The sequence below is a fragment of the Pinus tabuliformis genome, chromosome 7 (genome assembly GCF_031772625.1).
Source record: "Pinus tabuliformis cultivar Carrire ecotype Pingquan chromosome 7, CPIR1, whole genome shotgun sequence".
In the NCBI taxonomy this organism is placed as follows: domain Eukaryota; kingdom Viridiplantae; phylum Streptophyta; class Pinopsida; order Pinales; family Pinaceae; genus Pinus; species Pinus tabuliformis.
The window spans coordinates 1,652,684,281-1,652,708,738 of record NC_142293.1 but is presented as its reverse complement, the minus strand read 5'-3'; positions in this window follow the sequence as shown (position 1 = coordinate 1,652,708,738).

Below are 24,458 nucleotides of genomic sequence, written 5' to 3'. Positions count from 1 at the left end.
GAGATCTTTGTGAACCACTGTCCTTTGACTGGTAGGCAAGTACACCCAATAGTTATGGGGTGTATCAATGTATCCCACAAGTATCCCCAACTCGGTTTTTGGCTCAAGCTTCTTCCGTGCATGCTTTGTCACATGGCAGTATACCGATGAGCCAAAAATCCTGAAGTGACCCACATCTGGTCTCTTACTGTAGAAAGCTTCCTCTGGTGTCTTCATGCAGGCTTTTATTCTACAAATAGACCACTGTGTTGCATGCCTCAGCCCACAAATGAAGTGGTAGACCTTGGTCATGCAGCATCGCTCGTGTTGCCCCTACAATAGTTCTGTTCTTCCTCTTGGCTACCCCATCCTGCTATGGGTTATGAGGTGCCGTCAACTATCATTTAATTCCTTCTGCTGTACAGAATTTCTTAACCTCTTGAGAGACATATTCTCCACCGTTGTCGCTTCTCAAGGCCTTGATCTTCTTTCCTGATTCTTTCTCGACCAAAGCTTTGAACTCACAAAAATTTTAGAAGGTTTGGTCCTTCTTCTGCATGAAATACATCCAGCATTTATGAGAAGAATCATCAATGAAAATCACATAATACCTTTTCTTCGCTGCGGATTCCGTCGAGAATGGTCCACACAAATTAGTATGAACTCACTCTAAGATCGCTTCTGCTCGATTGTCTCTATCATGAAAGGAAGATTTAACGTACTTTCCCAAGGTACAACCTTTGCATGTGTCAACTTGCTCAAGTTTACCTTTAGGAAGTCCTGTAGATATCTGTTGCATTATCTTCAAGGCCCCATGATGCAAATGGCCCAACCGCCTGTGCCATAACTCGCCAATGTCTTGGCTTTGCACTAATTTTTCTTTCAAACTCAATGTTGCACAATCATCTACCTCTAGTTTATAGAGATTCTTCACTCGAATCCTGATCCTCTTGGTCTGACCCGTGGCTATGTGTCTTAGGAATGCCTTTCCTTTACTAAAGACAACATCATAGCCTTTGTCCTCCAACATCACGATAGATACCAAGTTCTTCTTCTGTCCAGGCTCACATCTGTCGAGGTGAGAGGAGCTTCATGCTCCCTCTAAAAAGCAACCGTGCCCACTCCTGAAACACTGTACTTTTTGTCGTCACCCATCTCTATGCGCATCTTGAGGTCTTTCTCCTCAAAGGTACTGAATAAACTTTTATTGCCGGTCATGTGGAATGAGGCTCCACTGTCAAGATACCAAACACAACCCACCATCGATGACACCATGCATGCGATGAGGGTAAAGTCCATTTCGAACTAAGAGGCTAATGCCTCACCTTCCGATCCTTTCGAGGATCCCTTCTTGGACTTCTTCGATGGGCAATTAGTTGCATAATGTCCCATCTTGTGACAATTAAAGCATCTCACTTTAGACTTGTCAACCTTCTTCCCTCCATGAGAAGAATTCGATTTGGAATGGGAAGCCTTCCCCTTCCCTTTCCTTGCCTTACCTGCTAAGGCCATATTTTCTTCATCATCATTCTTTGATGAAGAACCATCTCGTGTGCTCCTCCTAATCTCCTCCTGCATCAGATCTGACCACAGTCATTCCCAATCCGACAGTTTCTCCCTTCCATTCACAGAGTCCTGGTAGTTATTCCAGCTCTTTGGAAGGCCGAGGAGAGCGAGGCTCACCATATCATCATCGGCAGTAGTTATTCCCACACTACCAAGCTCATCTCTGCAGGTGGTGAGCTTGTTCAGATATGTGGAAATAGTATCGCCCTTCTCCATCTTGATTTTCCGAAGCTTATCCTTGAGCGCCAATTTCCTCTGGTCACTACTGTTTTGGTAGAGGTCCTTCAATGTCTTCCACATTGAAAACAGAGTATCCTTCCCATGGAGACTCAAGACAATATGGTCTCGAACTCCCTCTAGGATAATCCATCTCGCCTTCACTACACACTTCTTCCATTCAGCCAACTCTTGTGCATTAGCTGCAGCTGCCTTTGGGATTTCTTTATCAATGAAATCCTTTAAGCCATTGTCTTCTAATACATCTTCCATTCTATCTTTCCATGCTATGTAATTCGATCTGCCTTCCAAGGCATACTTGAGTCTCAAGCCATAGAACTCCATTGACCAACCTGAAGTATGAGGTGAATTCGATTTGTACCTACAACCCCGAACTTCAACTTCAAATTCTCTTCTCAGTATACTGTTCACAACTCTGATAACCTTTGCTCTGATACCATGTAGAAATTTTGACTGCAGATTAACCTGATAATGCAATATAACTAAAGAAAAATACTTTAATCTACTTAGACAATCAATTTTGTGGAAGCTTAAAAGATTTGAGCAAGATCAAGTTGAACACATATAACCAGAAGAAGAATCAATGCACATGAAACACAGAAGAATACTCAGGGGAAAGCCTCAGCTAAAAACCCCGTTATTTGTATTATCATACAAGTGGAAATATATCAGGATTACACAAAGCCTTAGCTCTCATAGCTAGCCAACTCTTAGTACAATCCCTCACAGATGCTCACAAACAAAATAGACTGCTCATAAGCCTTATCCTCTACCCTCCAAGCTCCTATTTCCTTGTGATGTTTCTCCTGGGTGATCCTACTGTTACCAAGTGTAACACTGATCACTCACACTGATCTCACACCCTGTAAAACTGCGCAATACTCAAGGAATGAATTCCTTCTGCATGCATGAGTTTTCCTTATAGGAAAATTCATGCAACTGATAATACACTGTCCCTGTCTTTAATCTCAACTGGGTCTTTCTCAGAATAGACATGCATGAGTTAATGATGAGAGAATCTTCAGTTATCTGGAGTACACTAGTTGGATGCATGCATGCATTAACTGACTGAACTCACAATTAGTTCCTCAAATAGTTTGGAACTAATTTAACTGGACTTAACTCAGTAAACTGAGCTAACTAATTACAACTCAAATATAACTCAACCTTATCTCCTTAATTAAGGGATAATCTCCTTGATTTAAGTGATAATTGTTGCAGGACTTCAGAAAGACTTCTAGCTTGAATTTCTCCAACTAATTAACTCAAGATGAATTAATTAATTAATTTTCAAGCAGCTGGTGAGACTAAATTCGAATTTTAATTCTCAATTTTAATTCAAGGACAAATTAAAATTGGAATATTCTTGTTGCCACATTTCAACATAGTGTATATGTAGAATGTAATTACTTTCATTTTATTATGAATGGAATTACGGGTCTTTTTCTGTGAAAAAAAATTATAATTAGAAAGATTAAATTTAATTCCATAGAGGATCCATGTTAACAAAAATGGATAGACCATAGGCCCATCATTTATGAATAATTTCTGCACACTTGTAGGCTTTTCTTCTCCTTTGGTACTTTTTTTTCCTTTTACAAACTCCAATTCGGGTGTCGACCTTTGCAAAGGTTGACTGGGCCCCATCATCATTCACTTCTTATTATTCATGTTGTATTACATTTCGATGTCAAGCTGCATGATTTAAAGCTTATTTTTATTTAACATTATCTTCTGTAATGGAGTCTTGAGATCAAATATCTCATTGACTTTAGCTCTTATTAAGTTCTTGATGTGACCCTTTGACAATTATTATTACATAATACATCCCCACTTTGGGCTTTGAACTCCCATATGTTTGCATGCATCTCCTCTTGTAACTTCCCTTCCTTTGGGCCTTCAATCCCTTTTCCATCAACACTCTCGATTCCAATCTTATAATGACATACATTACCTCAACCTATGAGACTCCCTAGTGATATCATATCATTGCTCGCAAAACTGTATCTATTTTCTCTAATCTCTCTTTAGAAACTGAGATCCGAAATGGTTTCATTCTTCTTCTTGGACCTCTACAATTTCCCATACTTAGGATCCCTTCCATGAAAACCTTTCCAACATTTCCATCCCCTTCACTTAGTTCACCTTCCAAAATTCCAGTCTTTAAATTTTTTATTGTGTTTTCTTATTCCTTCAATACCTTACTTGTTCATCCATCTTTTTAGTATTTTTCATTCTAAATAATCTATATTTCCTCTTCCTTGCTTGTTATTTCTCACATTTTTTTATATTTTTGTTTTCCTTTTTTCATCACTAAATTTTATTATTTGTTTAAAAACTTAAAGATCTACCTCTTAGCCTCTATTGTAAACTTATTATTTTCCTTACCTTCTATTTAACTGGATTCTCTTCTTTCTAATCTCGCCTTTGCCTCAAATTTTCTACTATATTTCTTCATTAACCATTTTTACTTTTATTGAGCAGAGAGGCTGATTCTACAGCCCAGTGTGAGGGGATGTACAACGCAGTCTGAGGGGGATGTGTAAGTTTTTCCGTCCATCAGTTCCCTTTAAAATAAAAATAAAAGTTAAAATTAATGTTCTAAGTAGAAAAATAATGTTGATTATAATAAAAAAATGAATATGTTGTAAAGTAATTAGAAGTAAAAAAAAATGTGTAAGTAAGATGTTTAACTCTTATAAGTAGGTCCTATATTGCACGTGAAGAAATTTGATCCCATATTAGATTCATACTTAAATGGATCTCTATTTTTTTTTGAAATAAGCCATTCCTCCAAAATGATTATTTTTAAATTTTTCATATACATTAATATTTTTAAATAACTTAAATTCAAAAATATTTACTCGTGTGTATAAAATGAATAAAAAATATTTATAACTTTAAAACACTTAAAAATTGTATTTGATAAAGAAAAGTAAAAATACAAAAAAAACATTAAATTAAAATAAAAAATTATATACATGCATGCATACAACCAATTACATAATACAAATACAAATTTACCACCACACTAACATATGCTTTATAAACATTTTCTTAACACAAAATATGCAAGAATCTTACACTTGTCTTCAATATCGATTCTCTCCAGACAACATAGGCTCCCTAGACATCTATGGGACCTAATGCATTCTAGACAACATGCCTCTTGAAGTTGTGTAAGATCCCTTTCTCTATGTTATCTAGAAAAAAAAATGGATAGTATATGCATGTCACTTTCCATGTAACATAATAAAGGTCATGTTGTATAATGGGGACAGGGGTATACGTTATGGATTATGATTTAAATAATGCTTTTACTTTGGTTTAACCAAGGAAGGAAGCTAGTGGCATTCTAAAAAGTGGTACCATTATGAGATAGACATTTTCATAGATCAACGTGCTATAAATGGTTTAACATTACTTTATCCTAAAAGTTGAGTCACAGCTTGTATGGATGAACAAGTCAACCTACCCTAAAATTGTTTTTAAAAAAACCTACGGGCCACGAGCAGCAAATTGCTTTCGTACATCGTCATTGATTACCGCAGGCGTCGTCTGGTCTTTTTAGACGAAATAGCTGAGTCTGTTTAGTCGGTCCAATGGTTGGTAGAAATAATTTGGTGTATGTGACCCAATAGTCAAATAGAAAAATTTGGTCCACAAGTATTAATCCTGCAGAGAACAATATATACCTGGAGAGTGTACTTGATGTCGAAGTTTTTCTTGTCTTCACGTTTAAGCCGACCGTGATCCTCCGGCCCTTTAAATCGAAACCACAGCAAATCGCAGCAAGCACGTGCGTCGTCGAAATCACAACTCGAATTCTGTTCAGAGATTTCAGATTTGCGTGCTCTGCAACCATTTGCTGTGATTAAAAACATTTTACGTAAAGGCCCGTATTGAATTTTGCAAAAGAGTTCCCTTACGTTTTTGTGAAAGAAAGTAAGAATTCGATTTTGAGATTGTGTTTTCCGGCCAGAATTTGAATCTGGTAATGGCAATTCCAAGGATCGCGCCAGTTGACATAAAATTGATGGAAATCGCCCTTCCGCGGAGGGTATGTGCAGGAAGACGGCAGCCTTTTGAGAAAACGCTGCTTCCAATAGCAGAAGAGCGGAGTCTCAGCGACAACGAGCTCATGGACGGTCTTCGCCCTGCTTTTCCTGCGATCTGTGAATTCAAAGAGGAGGGTGATAATAGAAGATTTGCATCCGAGGACTTTTGAAGGCCTTTTTTTCTCGATTGAAAAAATTGTGTTGAATGCAGTTTTTAAAGTATATATAATTTTACTAGGGATTAGACAACAAAACCTGTGAGATGACCACATCCACAAGACCGAAGCCGAAATCTTCTTACAGTTCTGCAGTTTTACGAATTACGAAGTTTTTTATGGGAATCGAAATTACATTTTTGCTCTGAACCGAAATTAATGGAAATAGGGTAAAATCGTAAGTTGTGATTCTCTCCATGGACATCGCATGAACTGTGAATTCCATCTGAGAATAAATTGTGGAAATCTGAGAATAATAGATTTGGTGTTGTTTATGAGGCCATAATTTTGGTCCTTTTTTCTTAAAAAAAATTGACTATAAGAGTATTTGTATCATTTTTTTTATGGTAAAGATAGATTGAGCAACATAAAAAAAAATTTGGTCACTCAAAATCTTAAAGCTTAATAATTATAATCTATATTTCCCAAAATTTTACTAAAATCATATAGAAATTTACACTATATTCTTTTGACAAAATAATAACTTCATTAGTATATTCTTTTGACAAAATAATAGCTTCATTATACTAGACTAATAAGTTCTTACCTAATTAGCTTCATTATACTAGACTAATAAATGCTATACCTAATTAGTACAGATGACATTGGATAAAAGAATCATGTATCTTATATATTATTTTATTTAAATATTATTATTCATTATATGTTTAGGAAAAGCAAAGAATATAATACATACAGATTTTAGGAGTCTAGAAAGTTGCCATTGCTGAAGTTGAAGAAAATTTGAAGAGAGAACAATCTGTTCACTTAATTGCTATATCAGAAGCTGAAAAAGGGGAAGACAATTTGAAAAAGGCTTTAGGATTTGGGAAACAATGTGTTATGGATGTAAGGATCCTATTTACCTATATCTCATGGTTTTGTATCAGGACTCAATTTGGTTCGATCATCACTCGCACTCTTAATTTGTGTATGTGTTGAACTTATTATTATAAGAATGATGAGATAAAAAGGTTGGGTATTGTGGTGATTGGTTACCTTTCAAAACCTTAAAATTTGATAGGAAAATATCTGTTGTAACAGGCTTTTTGACTTGTATTATAATGGGCATTAGTTCTTTTATTTGTTCTAACGGGCTTTCTGACTTGTATTATAATGGGCATTAGTCCTTTTATTATACATCATTTGTAGGCTTACGTAATTATAAGTTGAATTTTTGTAGGTTTGTAAGCAATTTAATCTTGTTGTGCCTTTTCATGGAGCACATTTTAGCAGTAACAAATTATTTTTGTGTATTATTTGTGAGCCTCTAGAATTACGATATGCATCTTTTGTGGTTGTTTTAGGAAAATCAATTTTCCTTGCCTTTTGTGTTGCGTGTATAAGTCATAAAAGGTTACTGCATATTTACCATATGTTTCATGTAAGTAGTGAAATATTGTCCAGGATTATTGTGAGCTCTGGTTGAACTTTTAGGAATCAACACTAGCATGACATAGTTACATTGTTACACATTTAATAATGGAAAGTGAGCAACACATAATAAATCAACAAAGGTAATTCAGAGTATAATAATAACAAATGAGGGGATGCATAGCAAACAATATCTAGTCCAAACAAAGGCAATAAGATGAAACACAAACTGTGAAAAGAGTCTTTCCTGCAAGCATATTTATAAAAGAAATGTAATTATCTAAATTTTTATTAGAAATGAAGACTAAATTGATAATTATGGGAAGAAGCTCACACTCATATACTATGATGGGATCACCTTGGGCATCTTATGGAAACCTAAAACCAGATCATCAGATCACTATACATTCTCTAATACTGATGGATCTAACTAATCTTCTCTAGGAAGTCCACAATCTATGAAAATTTTTAATGCAACTATATTGATTGTTATTATGTGAATATGTGGAGCCTCATTGTTCCAACTATTTAGAATATGACCCTATACAATAATATCCTTACTAATTCTCTAAATCATTCTATCATAAATGATACAAAATTCTAGACATAATTTTGAGATTAGCTAATGGGTTTACAAATGTTTGCTTTAAACATGTGAACACTTTTATGAAGAATGATGAATTATAGGATGTAGTGAGATGTATGTAGTTTCTTATAAGGGACATCTATATTGTGGTTGATGTGGTTGGAGATGTTTTGTGGAAATTTTGTGTCTTGCACATGGAATGGTATAATATAGAAATTTAAATTTGTGTTCCTTAGATGAGAAATACAATTTCTCTAGTACGTGAAACACAATCTTCTCTTTTGACTATATAAAATATTAACACAATATGTAGTCATTAACAAAGGATACCTTCTCCAGCTTCTCTTATATTTTAATGAGCATGTTTTCCAGTTATTCTTGTTGCACAATGAGAGCATCTAGGTAACATATAGTTCGACAGGTGTTGGCATTAGAAAAAATCATGAATTCTATCTTTAAGCATGTGCATCTAGAGGTTGCTAAGCTGACTAGTTGGGGATTTCCAAATTTCAGAATGATTGTGTTGTTACCTTGAGTAATTAAATCAAGTATTCCCATTCTGAAATGGATGGTTGTAACATTTATCTTATGCATCTACCTTCTATTGACAACATTTCCATGTCAAATACAAGAAATTTAAATTGAAATGTCCTCGAAGGTTAAATATGGTGTATGCTCATTATCTATCTCTTGAAGACAATTTTTGGCTCAGAAAATGTTCCAAGAAATCAACTTAATCTACTCTAGGCTCAAGCTGACCCTTGAACTAGAGGGGGCTCTCTCAAATATTACGAGGCTAATTGGCTGCTAATGGAAATGAACATTATCATTTTAAGCACAGTCGCCAGATTTGGAGAGGTTCTTGAAAGGTTGTTTCCAATGGTATTAAATTCCTTAAAGAAGTATTAAACCCCTTCCTTCCAAAGTTTGACCAAAACGTCAACATCTAATCACAATAGCGTAACAATTTTAAAAAAGGTGACCATAATACTTAAGAAAGTATTAAAAAAAATATATCATTCAATTTGAATAAGTAAATTTCCTGACAAGTCTAGAAAGCGTGAAAAGATCCTTCATCAACTCAACAAAATATAAGTTTCAATTGTGTAGAAAGCAATAATCTAAAGGTATATAGGGACCAATATTGATAGTTTGTCTATTTGATCTACTCAATGTTGAACATAAATTTGCAAGGGGATTTAAGGGAGGCAAATTCTCAGCCTAACCTCTCCCGATGATCCAAAGAACTTCAAGATATATGAAGGAAAAAGATAATGAAAACTAGAAGTACTAACAGATAACACATTACTACTATTTGCTGGAACTAGAAATATTTGATTAAACTTAGAAATATCAAAGCTTTTACAAGTTACAAGTGTTTTTGGGACCCAAAAGTCAACCCTTATTACATACAAATAAAAAATATATAGAGAAATATGATCCTTAACTTGTTACCAAATTCTAGGGATCAAATCTTAACAATACATTAAAAACAAAACAATTTCTAATTTGTTACAGGAAATCTGGAAAATCTTTCCTCAATTATTGAATAATTGCCATCATTCTTGGGGCTAGTTGCTCAAGTGATGCCTCAAAATATTCCTTTAAATTTAAAAACTGACTCATAGATGTTGATCCTCTTCCATTTAAATCTGAAGTTGTTGAAATTGTTCCTAAAAATCTACCAATCTCCCCTTAAACAGGTTCAACTCTACCACCTATTCTCTAATCGTCCTTTTATCCAATTTTGAAAGAGTAGTATTTGTCATCTATTGAGGCATATTTTACAAAACCTTTTGCATCATATAACTATTTTAAAAATATACTCATGCTTTATCCATGGGTTATTTCCTCATGTAAAAATATATTTATTGGTAAAATCCATACGAGAAATTGATTACTCTCTTCCCGGACATCTAGAAAAATTGTAGAAAAAGTGCCCAATGATTAAACAACCCTAGTTTCCATCTCTTTGATATCCTACTGGCCTAGAAGAAGGTCTCCAAAGTAGAGAAAAATGCCATAGTAGATTTATGTGTCATGGTGAGAAATCAAAGAGGAATAAAACTTGAGTAAACCCAACATTTCCATCTCCTCTACATTATTTGTTCAAGCTTAAAACCTTTTCCACAACCAGGTTTCGCAAAGTCCATAGAAGAAAATTCTAAACTTGGATGCCTAGAAGTAGAAGTAAATATCCAAGATAGTAGAAAGTTATTACTCTTAATCAAAACAAGTAAATGTGAATGTAAAACTAAGACACATAAGACAAGTTCCTATAATATAGGGGTTCATCAATAATTGGAAATCCATTATGTTTGGTGTTTCTCAAAATCTGCACAATATTTCCTACCCTCACTTTTCCAACAAAAGTTACGAATGTACCTATGAAAACATCATTGGCAATAAATTACCTCATATATAGCTCTGCATATGCTCCCAAGCGAAGAACCCTATTCATGTGAACAATGTTTTCATAGAAACCATTGAATCCACCTCTATTATCAATATTATGCTACTCTATTTAGAATCCATGACCAAATTGTAGAAGTAGCATCCTCTCGTGTCCCAGAAATTGCATAGATTGGGATTGATGGAAGACATCATCACCTTAAATACATAAAATTGTAGTCAACATGTACATTATAAAATATTAAATATTGAATACTTCTATATATACTTTGATCCCAAAGCAGACCTATAAACAAAAACTCCACTAATATACAAGACACTTTTGACCTTCACATGTTCATTTGCAAGCACACTCTCCAAATCATCTAAAAATATCCTTGGATTAGCAAGATCCATAATTTAGATCAACGTCCTGATGATACCAAACCAAAGAACTTTCTTTAGCTTCTATAGAAGAACCATTAGTAGTCTCAATATATAATTTCATAACATGCTGTATTGTTTTCGTCTAGTCAAAGTTTGTGGTGGGCAGCATTGTTTTCCATTTAGTATCTTGGATCTATCTCATGAAACATCTGTGACACTATTCCTTCCTTGTATTTGTCTTCCTCCATGACAAATATCTCAAAATTGTTGCCATTTGATTAGTGAATTCTTTAAGAAATTAAAATTTTGACCGTGAAAAAAAAATTGGAATGAAAGTTGAAGTAGTCTTACTGTAACCTGTATTGATTTAGGTTTCCACACAATGATTATTGTAAATATATCGCGTAAATATACAACAGTATGAATCATGAAGGTAAGAAAATGGTCATCATAAAATTCAGGAAGATACGGATTTGTGTCATGATATGAAATCTTTGGTTATAGAGATTTTGGAATCTCTCTATGGATATTTATCGTCACAAAATGGAACTTTATACCACCTATATTAATTTTTGCAATTATAAACATCTGAATGAAAATGGGTAGTGCCAAAATTGAAGCAAAATTCTCCTTGAATCTAACATTGATACATCACGTCTATTGGTTTCTAAAGTGATATATAAAGTAAGGTTCTATACATTCCTTGAATGCCACAAAAAATATAGTAGCAGGGATTGATAGGACTAGAGGAATAATAATGTTGTTATCCTCTTAGTTTCCCAAAAAATCAAGTGGATGATACATTTTAATGGAACTTCCTAGAACACCAATATTTAGGAAGAATTTTGCACTACCTACTACTTTATCTTTTGAAATGTTTATGATCTGAAAATGGAGGAGGAGGTTAGTTTCCTCTTCCTAAAAACAGGGATCGTTCTCCAACACTTTGCAAGAAAAAATGGTTCTTAACACAAAACAAGTTTTCCAAAATCTCTCTTCAAGTTATGAGTTAGTTTTCACATGTAAACTTAAGCATAAGAAACAAAACATCACATAACTCATACATGCATTCATGAAGAGTAGAACAAAGTATTTGGCAATGGAGTTCACCCCTCTTGGGCTAAATCTCCGGGCTTTGCAATGTAGCTAGACCACTCCATATATTTAGTAGAAAAGGAGTACATAAAAGTTTTCTGATAAAACATGTGGTTATTTCCCCTTCAAGGAAATATTCTCCTACAAAGAACTCTCACATCATGACAACCTGTAGCCAGTCATGAAAACATCAACAACACAAGGTGTCTCCTACAAAGACCCTATACTCCCTCAAAAAATGAGCATTCATGAACATATAAGCACTTCAATTCCACATCGAAGGACAAATAGAAAAATTTCCTCAATAAGAAACAGTGAAAAAAGTATAGAAGAGATGAGCCCTGCAAGTAACAGTTGTTGCAGTAAACTTCTGAAGGTAAGAAAAGCCCTACAAGGTCTTCTCCATGCTCAAACACCTTCAAGAACTACTCCAAAACACTTATCGATCCATATACCCATGAACTTGAACCTGCAAAAAGTTACTTTAGATCCATAATGTCCAAAAACCCTTAGGTAGACTCTTCTTGAGCTCCAAAAGGACAAAAAATGACAAAGATATGGCTCTACAAGATCTCCATGTACTTTTTGCTGTTATCCGTCCTACAAATCGGACAAGCAATCGAAATTTCTTACAAATTTTCCCTGTTTTCCACTGCGGAGGTGACAAATTCACCCACTGAAGGTGAAATTTGTTAGATACTTAAATATCCCAATAAGCTATATGCGCAAAAAATCAAGCCACATGGGTCATGCGGCTGGGGGTCGGGGCTAACCACCTGCCCCTATCGAAGTAGCTCACTACCATTACACTAATGGTTACGTGGGTACCATGGGATCAGGGTCATTCATTAATTCCTGCATCTTCTAATTTAGCAAGAGCACTGATCTGCCATGGTTCGATGGAATAGTCATAAGACTTGGGGCTAGGTCTTAGAGCCCCGACCCTCTCCATTCACACTTTTGCCTGGTCCTGTGGGCTCTTATATGGCCATGTGCTAGAGCCTCAAGCCCGCTCTCCATCCGTTGACTCCCAAATACATAGCACATGATCTAGTGTGATACATGTGGCCATGGCTGGGGCTAGGCCCGAGCCCTCAGTCGCTACTCGCGCTGAATTTCTATTGGGTGTCAGTGACCAAGGGAAAGGGCTTAGTCTTGACACCTTCCCCCAATTCAAATATGAATGCACTTTATGATAAAGTCAAGATCTTAATAGGTTAAGAATCATTATCACAGTGAAGTGGTAAATGTCGGCAGTGTTAATGAGTAGGTCAAGAGTTTTATCTCGCCCAAGGCACTCTAACCTTTAACAAAATTTTGGCCTACCAAATGGTGCCACGTAACAACCTCTAATTAGACCACGTGGCATCCTCTAATTGGACCAATACAAACAATTCCAACCAATCAAAATGTGTCATTATTCCCTGTACGAGGCTACCACTTGGTAGGCTAGGATTGGTTCATACGTTCCCGGTAGGCACATTGACATCAGCGGTATGACTATGCAGTCAGCAGTATAGTCAGCCAACCTACAAATTATTTAATTGTTGGGCCAAATGATCAAACCATAATAAATCGAGCATATGGTGTTAGGTGAAGGTGAAACGAACATCATTAGATTCAGAAAAACGAATGCTTCAACTTAACGATAGTTTTGAACTTTCTGGGCACTTTCATTTTTGTGCTAAAATTTGATCACCTGATCACACCTCCCCACTCGGAACTTTTGGACTCCAAAAATTTACTTCTCCTAGTAAATAAAATGAGTTTGAAACTCAAAATTACCCAAAAATTGAATCCATATGCTATATTTTCAATTGTTTCCCTTCAATCTCCAATCAAGGCACTTCACCTATCTTCTTCGTGAAGAACTATTGTCTTGTTAAGAATCGAGCCAAAAATTCTTATCGCTGATGCAGCAACAAAAATACTAATGAGTGGAATTTTAACATTTTGTTTAATCTCATCTTTGCACGGCTTAAAACAACTTCATCTTGAAGTTCAACTGTTGAAGACAAACTCGACTCCATCTTGGAAATTAGAAGCAATATAAACTTGCTTTAAGGTCCTCAAATTGAGCTTGTACACAAAGTACACTGTCACAAAAATTCAATGACATAATTGGCTTTTCCTACAAAAACATAGTCATATTGTACAATCTTAAACAAAGATTTTATTCAAAACAAGTTTCATCTTGAATAATTGCATCAGTGAGTACATGACAACATTAGACAAACTTGGATGACAACTTCTACATTCCAAAATTCCTTACACATATGGACTTATAAACAAGCCAATAACATAACATCAATGAAACATACTTCTTGCACATAGTGACTATTATTTTTCACTTTAAAAAAGTACCCAAACAGGTAAACAAAAACAAGTAATTACAAATTTACAAAGCAACTTTACAAATAGTCAACCCAATCTCTGCCTCTCCTAGGCTTATGGGTTTTCTTTTTGCATCAACTTTGCCTTGAAGGTTGCTTTAGGATTGGTGCAAGTCCTCTTTGCCACCTCTTGCTTCCCTTGCATTAGGTTGCACAATCTCTTTTCCCTTCTTGGAACAAAGCTCTAGATATAATTTCCAACATCGTTCATTTCCATGCCCATGCATCATGCAATGGGTACAAAATAAATTTCTCTTGCTTGTCGACAAGTAAGTCCTCTCATGCAAAGGAGATTCATCATGCTTGATGCCTAGAATCTGATCCATCCTTTTAACCATTGCCATGCATTTCTCATAGACAGCCACACAATGGTCAAATAAATCACAAAATGTACAAGGATACATATTCCACAAATAGTCAAAATTACCATCATTTGGAAAACTCCCATGAGATTTATACCTTTCCCTTGGGCTACAGCTTTGACAATGTGGGGTGGACGATGACATGCAAGGTCCTTTAAAGAATTCATCTCACTTGGGAGACAAATGAACATTGTCACCACCATCTTGGTGTGACATCATCCTCAAATGATTATTGTGCCTCAAACTGTTTAGTGCATTCTCCAAAGTCGCTTTGACCATATCCCAATCCTTGATACTTTGGTCTCTCTTGTACCATGATTGGATTAGTGATCCCTTAGACATTGATGTTGAGGCCTCCTCATTCATAACCCATTTTAGAAAGAAACTTCATACCAATTCCTTTGGTATGTTGCTCAAATGCTACAAAAGAGGTGTTATGAACATAAATAGAAGGAATTGTGCTTGAAATGCTTATTACCTCCTTGAACTTTCCATTCATCTTTTCAACTTCAGATGATGATGGCGACATTTCATATGACTCTATCCATCCACTTTTACCAATTGGAATATGATGAGAATCTTTGAGATGCTTGCAAAATGCACATGCATAATTTTCCTCATATGGTCCATAACTACTGTGTGACCCATGCCCACATATTGTTTTCATTTTGGAGGTGTCTTTCACTATCATAGGGGTGGACCTTTCAACAAATTGTTCCTCAAGCACATGTTTCAATTAAAGAAACATATGCCTCTTCTCCTCTTCAACCATTTCTAGCATTCTTCTCAACTCACTTTTCTCCATACGAAGAGCCAAATTCATCTCCTCTAGCTCTTGGCGACTGTTCTTTCCCATTCTTGCAACTTGGTCAGATGAGACTCTAATACCAATTTATCTAAAGATGGAGGAGGAGATCAATTTCCTCTTCCTAAAAACAAGGATCATTCTCTAACAATTTGCAAGGAAAAATGGGTCTTAACACAAAAAAAGTTTTCCAAAAGGTCTCTTCAAGTTATGAGTTATTTTTTACATGTAAACTTAAGCATAAGCAACACAACATCACATAACTCATACAAGAATTCAAGAAGAGTAGAAAAAATGATTTTGGTGACGGAGTTGACCCCTCTTGGGCTACATCTCTGGGCCTGCCAACATAGCTATATCACTACATATATTCAGTGGAAAAGGAGTACATAAAAGTTTGATGATAAAACATGTGGTTATTTCCCCTTCATGGAAATATTCTCATGCAAATAAATTTCACATAAACATCATGAAAACCTACCTTCATTCATGAAAACATTAGAAACACAAGGTGTCTCCTACAAATACCTTGTACTCCCTCTAAAAATGAGAATTCATGAGAATATAAGCACTTAAATTCCACATTAAAGGACAAATAGAAAAATTTCTTCAACAATAAATAGTGAGAAAAGTATAGAAGATTTGAACCCAACAAGTAACAGTTGTTGTAGTAAAATTATGAAGGTAACAAAACCCCTACAAGGCCTTCTCCATGCTCAAACACCTTCAAGAACTACTCCAAAACATTGATTGATCCATACACCCATGAAATTGAACCTACAAAGGTTTCCTTTAGGTGTGCTCAAATCAACAAATAGATGTCATCATTGGATCCATAGTGTCCAAAAAGGCCTAGGTAGACTCTTCTTGAGCTCCAAAAAGAAAAAAACTCACAAAGATATGGTTCTACAATCTCTCCATGTAGTTTTTCTTGTTATTTGTCCTACGAATCAGACTAACAATCTAATTGTCCTACAAATTCACCCTATTTTATACTACGGAGGAGACAAATTTACCTACTGAAGGTGCAATTTGTTGGATACTTAAATTGCCCAATAACCTCGATGCACAAAAAATCAGGACACATGGGCCATGCCGCTAGGGGTCGGGGCTAATCGCCCACCCTCGCCATAGTAGCTCCCTACCAATACATCAGTGGTTATGTGGTACCATGGTACCAGGGCCATTCCTTAACTCCCACACCCTCTAGTTTAGCATCTACGCTGATCCGCCATGGTCCTATCTAATAATAATAGGACTTGGGTCTAAGGCCTAGAGCCCCACCCCCCTCCGTTCGCACCTTTGCCTGGTCCTGTTAGCTCATATATGGCCATGGGCTAGGGCCTTGAGCCTACTCCCCACCTGTTAGCTCCCAAATTCATAGCACAAGGCACAGTGTAATACATGCGGCCATGGACTAGGGCTAGGCCTAAGCCCTTAGTCGTTGCTCCCGCCAAGGTTCTATGAGGTGCTGGTGACTAGGGGCCAGGGCTTAATCCTAACCCCTTCTCCCAACTCAAATCCAAATGCAATTTTATCATAAAGTAAAGACCTTTATAAGTTAAGTCTCATGAGCATGGTGTAGTGGTAAATGTTTCCAGTGATGATTAATAATTTGGGGGTTCGATCATGCTCGAGGCTATCTGAGCTTTAGCAAAATTTTGGCCTACCACAAGGTGCCATGTGGTGGCCTCTGATTGGGCCACGTGGCATCCTCTAATTGGACCACCACAAACCATTCCAACAAATCAAACTGCGCCCATTTTGCCCTATACGAGGCTACCACTTGGCGGGCCAGGATTGGTCCTTATGTGCTCAATAGGAACATTGACATTAACAGTACGATTTCCCAGCCAGCCAACCTACAAATGTTTTAGTTATTGGGCCAACTAATTAGACCATAATAACTTGAGCATACGGTGTCGGATTGAGGTGAAATGAAAATTGTTGGATTTAGAATGATGAGCACTTCGACTTGAATCTAGTTTTGAAACTTTCTGGGCACTTATATTTTTAAGCTAAAATTTGATCACCTAATTAGTTTAGCTTCCCATAAATAACTACTACAAAATATTTGACCACAAACACAATAGAAGACATAGTTGACAGTGAACCTCCATTTCCTCTACTAACATCAACTTGCTTATCATCAAATTATAGTGACCCATCCTCATAACTTTCAAAGTTATCAAACAATTTAATTTATCATTCTTGACCAATCCAAATTTCTGTTCATTCTAAAATTCTCCCAGTGCCACGATCCCAACAAGTTATTCTAAGGAAATCCCAACAAAATACAAGATAGATTCACGCTCACTAAGTTTGTGATAGCTTGATTTTTTTCCACTAATATATACAATGTAAATATTTGACCAAAAAAAGGTTTGATTCAAGGGACACAAATTCGCGAATTGAGGAGGTTACTTGCTTGGGATAATTAGCAGTTTCCTTGCAACATGAAATATGATTGTTTTATGATATCCATTGAAGGCTGGTTGGTGTGAATTAAATGGACTTGTTTTCTAAATTAATTAAGCTTAATAAGAAGGAAAAGAGCCATGCTTTCCTTAAACAAATTAACAAGGCAGAAAGGATGATAATTGATGAACGAGGGGTTGTGTGGGAAGGTAGGATAGTGGAAGTCAACTTGGAAGGAAGATATATAGGGGAGTATACACAACATCCCCCATGATCACTCATAACAACACCACGGTGGAAGAGAGATGAAGGGGATGTTGGAGGCAATACTAGGAAAAAAAAGATAATTTATGACCACAAGCAATGTGAAGGAGGTATCCTAGAAATGGTGAAATAAAAAACATGTGGCTTGGAGAACTAAGTTTTTGGAAAATTGTGGTTACTGGGGAGTTTTTCCTAGTGTTGCAGCAGCTATAACGACCCTCCAAAAATTTTCTTATGCTTATATTTTGGAACCTAACCTCCTATTCATAGGAGCTTATATTTTTCACTCGTGCTTGTTTTCACACTTAACTGGTCTCTCTAAGCCGCAATCAAACCTCCTAACTTGGTCTTACAGCGGTTCTGGGCTTGCCTCTAGAAACTACACAATCCTTGAGGGCAAGAAACCTTGATGATTGGAATTGCACATTTCTGACTGCCATTTTACCTTGAGCTCAGAAACTACGCAGCCATGGAAGAAAGCCCAACACTAGCCCAAAAATTGCACAATGCATCCCTTCAGCTCAGAAACTACACATTGCACTGAGCCAGAACGTTGCCTAGTGCCCCAAAATTTCGCAATCCCTCCTGACAATGTGCATGGCTAGTTTCCTAAAAAATAAGAAAAGCTAAACAATCTAAAAGTATCCCTACAAAATAGGGATCTTTTTTTAGTTCTATGAAGGAGGCACACTTTCTATTTTTAGAAACATCTACCAAGTGTCTCTTTTTCCTTGATTTTAGGCGTGTGCTTCATAAATCCTAATTTTCTCAAATCTAGTTAATTGATGCCTATAGAGCTCATTTTCACACTCAATCTTGGAGCTCTAGCATTCCCAAGGAGATCAAGGAATCTTCAGTGCGGTCGTTGTTGCTTTTCCATACGACTTTCATTTTTATCGCCTTTTGTCGATTTTCTGTCGCTTTTTGTAGTTTCACTTGTGTGAGTGTTGTTTTTCTTGTTTCTCTTCGTGATTACTGTCGTTTGAACCTTTTTTAGCTTGTAGAAGTGTTGTTTCAAGTTATCATTTGCCTTTCACAAGTGTCACACCAGTTTCTTTGTTTTTGCATCGATGGTCGCCATTGCGACGACTCTCCTCAGCAATTTGATTTTCTTCCCGTTTATTCATTTTTTGCACTTGATCTATCATGATTTATTCATACTTAGTCATATATGCACTCAATATCACACTATCTCTCATATCTGCTCATCTTTCCACACTTCCACCGGCTATATATACACTTTCCTTGGCCAGATCCTGCCTTGCCCAACTGGGCACTGCACAATCCTAAGGCTCAAGCTCCAAGATTGGCCTTTGGAACTACGTAGTGTGCAGTATAGACTAGTCCTCCTACACACTACATAGTTCTAGGGCTCAGCCTGTTACCTTGGCCACTGAGACTAAACAATGCACAGTCTCTCCTAGACTCCGCCTAGGCCTCCCAAGCCTCAAGATTCATCCTTGTCTAGTGGGACTACGCATTACGCAGTTCCCACAAGTAGCCAGTCACTCTTGCTCTTGAAAACTGTGCAATCCCCCTCATAATATGCCCAATTTGTTTCTTGATCATGCCTTGAAAGTAGATTTTCTAAAGACTAATTTTTTCTTGCAATGAGTGTCTTTCTTATCCCACAGGTATCATAGTTGTTGTGCACCTCTCTCCAGCAGTCACTATTACCATGGAACCAAAGAGAGTTGCTTCAAAAGAGAACATTGAAAGTAATACTGGGGAAGTAGATGAGAAAGCATCAGTTAACTTGTTAATATATGCAAACAGTCAAATGTTTATAGAAAAGGAGTCAACACTAACATGGCACCAATTCCAGCAGCAGTAGCAGAAGGCGGCAATCTAGTACAAGATAAGGGAAAGAGTAAGTTTGTTGATAGAATAGAGGGACAACAAAGTTGCAGAGTGAAATTAGATTCAATCCTTATGCAAGAATCTTTGGCAGCGGAAGCAAAGAAGAAGTAGAGGATATAGAGAGTAGAGTGTAGGAAGAGAGAAAATAGAGCTTGCAAGAAGAAGAACTGAGGGCGCATAGAATGAGAACATATAAGAAAGGCAAGGTGCAATGGAAAAATAAACAACGTCAATTCAAGTTGAAGAGAAAGAACAAAACCATCTAGCAACAGAGGGAGAGAGCGAACAAATGCAGGACTATGAGCTTTCTCAGCCGATCAAAGATTTGATTGAAATTGTAGACATGGAGTTGGGACTACAGCCATAGGATGAAGATATTGATCTAATTCTTAGTGCACGTCATGTCATCATTCAATCTCCACCACCTCCAACTGCAGAGTTAGCCCCGAGCGAGGAAGGGGACATACTTCCCCCTGATGATGATTTGGTAATGGATTTGTACAATCTGTCATATGATGAACTTCAGGAGAGAATTGTACAAACGCAGAGAAAGCATTTTTCAGATGATCATGCATCACCTGTATTCATTAAAGAAAGGGTGATATTGGTGGACACCAAAAAGAATCAAAATGCCATTGCTGAAGCCAACTTGGCCTTTGTAGGTTCAACCAGATGAAACACTTGGTATTTGACAGTCGAGAGTAAGTAATTGGTATAGAATCTATAGGTTTCCCGACAAGAGATAGAACAACTCTATGTAGCAACACATAACACAATCTCTGCATAGGTATACTTGGAGGAAATCAGAGCAACGATACTCGGTGAAGTATTGACACTTGGAGAGACCATGCTGGACCTCTATGAGGAGCTCATAACCATACATAAGGTAGTTTTCTAATTGCATGGATTGCAACACTATAGCAAAGACTTTGTCAAACTCTTAGGAATATACAAGCTTCCATTGCATCCATGCATTAATGGAAAATGTGATACAAAGGGGCATTGCTTCACTTGGGAAAGAAAATGAAGCCACATGCAGAGCTTGAGAAAGCGAAGGTTCAAATATTGATTCAAAACAACAAGGAACTTGCCTCGTTCATTGGAAGTATCTAGGCCTTATATGTATGATTATATAACAGTTTGGATTTCATGGTGAAAACACATAGGATCCTATTAGTTAGCTCGCTCACCGAAGCCAAATTCAGACACCAAGTTAGGCAGGAGATCGAAGAGTACTTCGAGTAGTTGAGACAAATTTCCACCAAGGAGGATTTAGAGATGAATAGACAGAACATGCAAAAGTACATCGGTGGTCCTATCTAGATTAGAACCAAGTTTCTCTTACTTGAGCGAGATGTTAAAACTAGCTCCAAGTCATTGTACTCATATGCTATGGAGGCTAGAGTTTTCTTCCATCCATACACCATCATGTAGTTTGGGGATGTCATCGTACAGTACCAATCTTGCCACCAATATGTGACCAAGAATCATTAAGTGGAAGTTGTTGAGCTATAGTTTCCCCAAACTCAAGCATTATAGTGTTTTATTTTGTTAGGCTATCAATTTGTCTCTACCCTATTTTGTCTTATATGGGTACAAGTGTAAAATGTAAAATTACTTGTAATTATGTTGTAAGTGAAATTCCAAGTGTCAATATTGGAACATAAAGAGTCATGATGTAATGTAATGAGACATTCTATGAAGAAGTTGAAGAGTCATGAGGGTAGACCAAAGGTCACAAAGGGAAGTTGAAGATTCACCCCCTGTTGTTATAAACAGAACCTCATAAGTCATGCGAAAGGATTTTAAGAGCCAATATTTTGGCTATTCTTAGGCTTAGAAGGAGCTTGGGAGTATTGTGTAGAGCCTTGGCTTCTCCGTAGTGTAGAGCGAGTATATTTATTTGGAGGAGTAGGTGTTCTTGAATTTAATGTTCCACTATTGCGGCTAGTGTTCCATCAATGGTGTATGTATCAATGGAACTTTAACTTATAATAATAAAAATTAGAGTCACCACGCTTTCATGCATATGTTGTGATTATAGTAGGACTATTCTTGTTGTATTTGCAATGTGTGTTATTTAACTTACTCTTATGCTTATGAACTATTTCTTTTGCATTTCTATGAATCTTGTCGAATGCGTGTTGTTGTGTTAATTCATCACTTTAACTTGTGGACTATTTCGCATCTTAGCTTGCAATGTCATTACGCTCATGTGTTTCTTTCAAGCAGCATACTATTACAAGATTCCAAGGGGCACACTTCCTTTTCCCTTCATGTGTTGGAACCTTCATGTATCGCACTTGGCCTTCTGTAGGGTCACACACTTGCTCTCACCCAAAGTTACCATACTTCACTCTACACATTTTCGCAGTCAAGGCATAACATTACCACCCATTGTTGGGACTCCTACTCCATACGATGTGAGGTTGAGTTGGGACTTCATATCGGGGAGATCCCTTGAACGTTGGCAAGTCCAACACTGTCAACATTTATGGCACTAGAAGGAAGGCCAGATTATTTGAGCCCTTGAATTCTGTTTTGAATTTCTACATTCATTTAATGACTTCTCGCCAAATCATAACTCCTATCGGAAGCTTGTTTGAACAAAAGCCTCTACAATGAGTTATGAGGGACTATATATAGAAAAGGGTGGGGTGACCCTTAAGCTTCCCCTTTGTGATTGTTCATCTACCCTCATGAATCTTCAGCTACTCTATGACTGTTACATTCAACTATCGACACTTGAACTTCCACCTGACAAGATGTTACATACAATCTACACATGTACCCATGTGATACAAAATAGGCTTAAGAAAACCATGCAAGACATAACTAACACTCGGACAGTTGTGGTAACACCAACTCTTCGACATCCTTGCGATGATCGATGGTGGTGAACTGATGCCAAGCTTGGTCGTCTGTGTTGGTGTCCGTGCGCTCAATGGTGACATCCTGCTGAAAGAAAAATCTTTCCTCTGTTGCATCTGGGTACACTGATATGGATCCTTTTTTTGACTCATCTGATAACATGTGCATCATTGTCTTGAGTGCAGCTAGACCAACAACATACTGATGCATAGTGTCTGTGTTGATCTCCAAGTGTGTGTTGGTGACCATGCGCATCAACTTGTCAAAATACATGTTCAGCTCCAATCGAACTTGCTTCTTGTCTTCATCTCGGTGAGTGTGAAAAATGGGTGGGATCGCATGCATGCGCACAATGAAATCCATGCTCTAGAATACCCTTGCATGCAATTGCCAACACCATTCACCTTGTCTGCTCCGTGTCAGTTGCTGAATGGAGCTATAGCCTGTATGGGCACAATTTCATCAATCTGTGGATGTTGCACCTCCTGATGTACCTGTTCATGCTACAACTCCTTCTCTGTTTCTCTCTCTTCCTTCGCATGATCCTCTTGTTGCGTTGCCACCTCATAGCCCCAGTATCCAAATTTGCTTTCATCACAAGTGGATCTGCTTGAGCTTGCAACTTTGTTCACCTATGTGTTGTCAACAACCTTCCTCTTGCATTTGTCGCATGCAAGTGTGCTACCCTCTGTTGTTGTTGATGGTGCTACTCATTTTGATGCTGCTGCAATTTCATCTTGATATCATTGTCCATGAACAACTTGATGTCTTCATAGATAGGAAATTTCATAGACACTTGATCAACTACATCCCCAGTTGTGCTCTGAACAGTGTCTTCAACTATGCTCTCCTGGAATCCATTGTACTTGTTATGCTAAGAGGTAGACGAACACCTGTGATACCTGGAGACATAGCAACACTAATGATAAGAAATCTATCAGTCGAAAACCAAAACAAACTTGAGGACTGACATGCAACATACCTGTGTGACTGTCTGTGAAGATTGCGCAATTTTCACAGGGAAGCTTGGAGACTAACTACCAAAACTACGCAAGGTACAGTTCGGGCTATCAGAAGGCTGACTAACTATTGGAACTATGCAATGCATAGTCTAGGCTGGCCTTCTAAGGACTGAAACTGTGCAATGCATAATTTTAGTCAGCAATGACATGCAAACCAGTGAACTGCATTACGCAGTTTTTGGGGCTAGCATGGCACTGCCTCCAAGAATTGTGAAATGAAAGCCTAGATGTTAGTGCTAGGCCAGGCTTGTGCAATTTATGGAGGGAAGGCAGAGTCTTCACTTCCAAAAATGCGGAATGCTAGCCGAGCAAGGTAAGGTCCGAGCTAAGGCAGCCCAGACCCGTCGACTGGACATTGAAAACATGAGAAGTCTGAGTGCATGGTAATACTGAGTGTAAACAAGAGTGAATGATCATGCATGAAAATAGTAAGTGCAAGATTCCAAAAACAGGAAAGCATGCATGTGTGTGAACCGAGTCACCGTAATGGCGACCGTCGGTGCAAAAACAATGTCATGCATGGAACAATAGTGGTATGAAAATGAAAACTGAAATGGTTCTTCTACAAGCTAACA